Consider the following 6000-nt stretch of genomic DNA (forward strand, 5'->3'; position numbering starts at 1 on the left):
AAATAAAATAAAATAAAAATAGACCGTAGTAATGCAATATTAAGCAATAAGCAGAAAAACACAACATGGCATAGAATAACTAGTAATGCGATAGAAGCAAAAGCACAAAATAAGTAGAATGTCTAAGTAGCAAAATACCAATACGTGGAGTAAGTATAGTATACATTCCGTGTCAATTATCATTATTGCCTGTGACATATTGCACATATTGCACATATTGCACGTGATTTATATTAAGTCGGCTTGCCCTATACGTTACGTGAGACGTTACGTTACGTGGCTCAGCCAGGCACAGTTAACCTATCGGCTGGCTCAGTCTCAGGGAGACTGAGCGTCTCCGAGGTGCTCTTTTAAGAGAGGCATTAAATAGACCAATGGCCACAGGCAGGAATGATTTCCTGTGCCTCTCCGTTTTGCATCTAGGTGGAATCAGTCTCTCACTGAACGTGCTCCTATGTTTGACTAGCGCGTCGTGGAGTGGGTGCGAGTCATTGTTCATGATGGAGCGTAGCCTGGACAACGTTCTCTTCTCTGACACCGCAGTCAGAGAGCCCAGATCCAGCCCCACAATGTCCCTGGCCTTACGGATCAGTTTGTTCAGTCTGTTGGCATCCGCTGCCTTCAGCCTGCTGCCCCAGCACACAATAGCATACAGGAAGGCACTAGCCACTACAGACTCGTAGAACATCCTCAGCATGGTCCGGCAGACGTTGAAGGACCTCAGCCGTCTCAGGAAGTAGAGACGGCTTTGCCCCTTCTTGTAGAGTGCATCAGAGTTCTTAGCCCAGTCTAGTTTATTGTCAATGTACACTCCAAGGTACTTGTAATCCTCCACTATGTCAACACTGACCCCGTGGATTGAAACAGGGGTCACCGGAGCCTTGACCCTCCTCAGGTCCACCACCAGCTCCTTTGTCTTTGACACGTTGAGCTGCAGGTGGTTCAGCTCACACCAAGTGACAAAGTTGGCCACCACATCCCGATACTCATCATCGTCACCATCTTTGATACATCCCACTATCGCAGAGTCATCAGAGAACTTCTGAAGGTGGCAAGACTCTGTCTGGTAGGTGAAGTCCGTGGTGTAGATGGTGAAGAAGAAGGGAGAGAAGACCGTCCCCTGTGGTGCTCCCGTATTGCTGACCACTCTGTCTGACACACAGTTCTTCAGGCGCACATACTGTGGTCTGCCAGACAGGTAGTCCACAATCCAGGCCACCAGGGGGGCATCCACTCGCATCGCTGTCAGCTTCTCCCCCAGTAGAGCCGGCCTGATGGTGTTGAAAGCACTGGAGAAGTCAAAGAACATGACTCTCACAGTGCTGGCCGGGTTGTCAAGGTGGGCGTAGGCGCGGTTGGTAAGGTAGATGACCGCATCCTCCACTCCCAGTCGGGGCTGGTAGGCGAACTGGAGGGGGTCAAGGGAAGGTTTGACCATAGGCCTGAGCTGCTCCAGGACGAGTTTCTCCAGGGTCTTCATGATGTGGGACGTCAAAGCTACCGGCCTGTAGTCATTGGAGCCACTGGGTCTTGGCTTTTTCGGTACAGGAACGATACAGGACGTTTTCCACATCACGGGGACCTTTTGGAGACTCAGGCTCTTGTTGAAGATCAGCTGTAGTACATCACACAGCTGGGGGGCACAGGCTTTGAGCACCATGGGACTGACGCCATCCGGGCCGGCTGCTTTCCTTGTGTGTAGTCTCAACAGCTGATTCTTCACCTGGTCAGCTGTGATGGTCAGCGTGGGTGGGGGGGGGGTGGCATCATCAGCTCTGAGGCCCATCGGGGGGGGGAGCTGGTGGAGCAAGAGCTTGGACCAAGCAGATCTATCAAACAGACAAGCGGCAGAGGTGAAATGACGGTTCAAAAGACCACACATTAACAATTCTATTCGAATTTTAGCCATGCTCATCGGTGATCTGAGGAGGGAGAGCGGAGCTGGGTGTGGGTTTTACTGTCTGGACTATTTCCCAGAAACTAGCTGTGTTACTGTACCTTGGGTGTTGCTAAGTGAGGCTAAATACAAATCTGACTTGGCCTTTCTAAATGATACATTTATGTCTTGACCTCCTAAAGTGTAACCAGTCAGTAGGGTTACCAGTAGCCTTGGTCCAGGCAGAGTCTCTGAGACGCAGTGCTGATTTGACACAGTTGCTGAACCAAGGACTGGAACTAACTTATTGATTTCAATAATTTAGCAGACCCAAGTGTCATTTTCTTGATAGTAGTGCAATGATCTGCCCTATATTCTGACATCTTTCAAAAATACTGACACACACACACACAAATTAAACTGCATTTTTAAGAAAAATACGATTTGAAGACTGAATTTGAGACTAAATGACTTCATAAGATGGATTTTTGTGTGTGTGTGTGTGTGTGTGTGTGTGTGTGTGTGTGTGTGTGTGTGTGTGTGTGTGTGTGTGTGTGTGTGTGTGTGTGTGTGTGTGTGTGTGTGTGTGTGTGTATCTTTCTGTTGAAGACGGTTCAATATTCTCTTTATTCTTTATTCTGTTGTATTCAACCTTTCACACCGGAAACCCTTTGCTCTTTGATCTCAATTATTGCTGGCATGTTCAAATGATAATTGTGCCATGTGAGGTCAGGGCAGATGGGCCAGAGTCTTTAAGAGGAGCCGACACATACAGTACAGGGCGGTTAAAGCTCATTATTCTATGGATTTTTTTTATATTTACATTAACAGGCTCTTTATGAAGACAAACGGCCAGAGGCCAATCCGAGCCTGGCAGGTCTCAGCAGAGCCATCCCTCACCATCAGTGTTGGGGGGTAACTCATTACAAAAGTAACATATTACATGCAATATATTACTTTTAGCAGTAACTCAGTAATATAACTTATTACTTATAGGATTTCAGTAATATTATACCAGTTACTTTGTCAAGTGACTCAAGTTACGAATTGAGTTACATTTTATTAAATCAAAGCACATATTTAAAAAAGATACAATCATTTCCTAATCAAACTAAGTGTTTTTATGCAAATAACCACTACAGATGACAATAACAAAGGCAAATAATAACATTTAGAATTTTGGATTGTTTACACTGACTTCAAGGCGGTTGAAATTATTTTTCAGGATGGTTCCGGAGTGGCGATGTCATTCTGCTGCTGCTGTTGTTTTGGTAAAAGTAATGCAAAAGTAGTGTAATAAGTAACGAGTTACTCTACACAGAAAGTAATATTCTAAAGTAACGTATTACTTTCAAATGAAAGTAACTAGTAATATGTAATATATTACATTTTGAAAGTAACTTGCCCAACACTGCTCACCATTAACCCTGTCCGTTCCGGTCGCATTGTTTAGCATTCCCTTGGATCTGGAGGTGGATTCTGGGGAACTGCAATCAATGAGCAATGAGGTTTTGGAGGGAACAAGGTAGCTGATTGGACCTCACTTCACTGTGAGATCACATACAGTTCAAATGCAGAGGTGGAAAGTAACTAAATACATTTACTCAAGCACTGTAGTCCTACTTGTACAGTTTGCAGGTACTGCTACTTTACTTGAGTATTTCTATTTCGTGAGACATATGTTTCATTTCAGAGGGAAATATTGTACCTTTTATTCCACTCCAATGTAGTGGTTTTCGTGGTGTGTGTGTGTGTGTGTGTGTGTGTGTGTGTGTGTGTGTGTGTGTGTGTGTGTGTGTGTGTGGGTGTGGATGTGTGTGTGTGTGTGGGGGGGGGGGGGTACATGTAGTGGAGTTACTAGTTACTTTGCAGAATATGTTTTTCTTCAGTATTTATTGTACACCATGGATGTTGAAATTCATAACACCACACGGCATGGTCCAGGCTGGTGGCATTAAAACCAACCGAGAGGGCATGCGTGAAAAATGACAGGAAATTGATCAACCTAAAATATCTTCCACCATTGTCCAGCATGCTAAAACGCCGCAAATTGTTTTTTAATGAAATCATGAATCAGGAAACGTGCTAAAGCGGGAATAAAACCTCATGTAGTTTACATACTGTCTGTATGCAGCAGGCTCTGTAGATCCACTCACGTGCACAACATTAATTGCACATTGAAGGTCACGAGGCAAGGTTTATTTATACGGTAATATGACGTTTGATGACACAGAGGAAATTCTTTCTTGTATCGTTGTGCTGTCAGACCTTGCAGATTAATGTTGCATTCTGTCTGAGACAATATCCAATGTCTCTGTGCATAATATGTCTGGTTTGCAATAAAAAAGGGAGAAAGACAAGTATGTTAACAGTTCCCCATATAGTGGTGAGTCTAATGGTGTGCATGGTTCTTACTGTATGTCATACCAAAAGGATCAAACCCATTTCAAACTAAGCGGTTTCACACAATTTGATTCCCAGTCCTGAGCTGATAGTACTGCAGGCCTCTTAACCCACTGATACCTGATGCAGCATTTGCGTGTAAATCCCTCATTTGTGTGCGTATCCCTTTAAGACCGCGAACCGTGTTAACGCGGTTCGCGGTCTTAAAGGGATACGCACACAAATGCTGCATCAGGTATCAATGGGTTAATCTATTCATATTATTTAAGTGAAGCCCCATCAAGATGCAGAATCCCATTTTCAGGTGAGTCATGGCTTCCACTTGGAGCAACAACGATAAAGTGTTTCATTTTGCTTTTAAGCTATTCCTGTTCATTCTCTTGTTTATTTTGACATAGCCGGTGTCTCTATCAAACTCTCTCTTTTCCTCTGATATAAACCATCTCAACATTTCAAATGTAATATGTAAACATGGAATTGCATGTTCATACATGCGATATACTGTACAGCACGCGTGTATTTCCTGTGCGTAGAGCTTGCTCTGTCTCGCTGCGTTTCAGGAGTATGTCTTTGTTTATTAAACCTGTCATCTCCGGGCGACACGACGTCCATGACCCTTCAACCTCAGCCATTGCAAAACAACATGATGTTTTCTTCAACATGTAACCCTCACAGCTCACACCACCTCACCATGGACGGTGCAGCTTTCACATGAAACAGAGTGATTGAGCACAAAGGAGAGGTGGAGGGGGGGTCGGCCTTTTCAAAAATTCATCTTGGCACATTCACCCGGCCAAAGGAGCTGCAACAACACAGGGAGGAGGATCTGAAGGATGACTAAGTCCTCCAAGTCCTTTTCATGTGGTTAGGGAGGACACCGTCTCTTCACTGACATAAAAGAAGAAGATAGCATTCACCCAGTCCAAACAATGAGTGTGTTTACCTGAACATTCATATTCTGAGATCATTAAGGATCATTAATTATTCTATTTAAGAGTGTTGCAAGTTAACACTGAATCCAATTTGAGACAAGCTAGGATGAGCTTGTCCCCCAATAACAATAGAGAGCCATTATGTAAAACACCTTTATCCTATCTAGGTGCTGTTTCACCCATAATATTCAGCATAATGGTATTATTTCATGTATACGGGGGTATTTATGCCGATATGCAGATGTATATGAACTCTTGAATACGACCTTAACTGGGATGTAGTATATTGTAAGAACCATCATTGTTCCTTCATTCTACTCTCTCATACATTTTCATATCATTATTGCGTGTATGTAGGCTATATGTTCCTATTAGTGACTGTTAACATGGTGAAGAAACAGGGGAGCAGTAAAGTTATATGGGCTGAATTATAGGCTACTTTTGTACAACAAGAGAATATATAAAACCACAATTTACTATTTCCGCAGATATTTATTTATTTATTTATTTTGCTCATATTCTTTTCTTTTCTTTTTTCTCCATTCGGTCCATTCAGTCTGCTACGATATGGAACTTTTGTGAGTTGTATCCGAACCCCATAACCCTCATTTCAGAATGAAACTCAGAAACTTGGAATGAACCCTATCTCTGTTTTCCATGTAACTTTAATCTGTGGATGTACTCCTCAGTCAGCTCACGTTACTGCACACACAAAACAGGAGAGAAACCGGAGAGCACCAAGGATGAATTTTCATGTTTTGCTTGATGTCCCAGAGAGTGAGATGACTC

Source organism: Poromitra crassiceps (assembly GCF_964638095.1).
Source record: "Poromitra crassiceps genome assembly, chromosome: 8".
Taxonomy (NCBI): Eukaryota; Metazoa; Chordata; class Actinopteri; order Beryciformes; family Melamphaidae; genus Poromitra; species Poromitra crassiceps.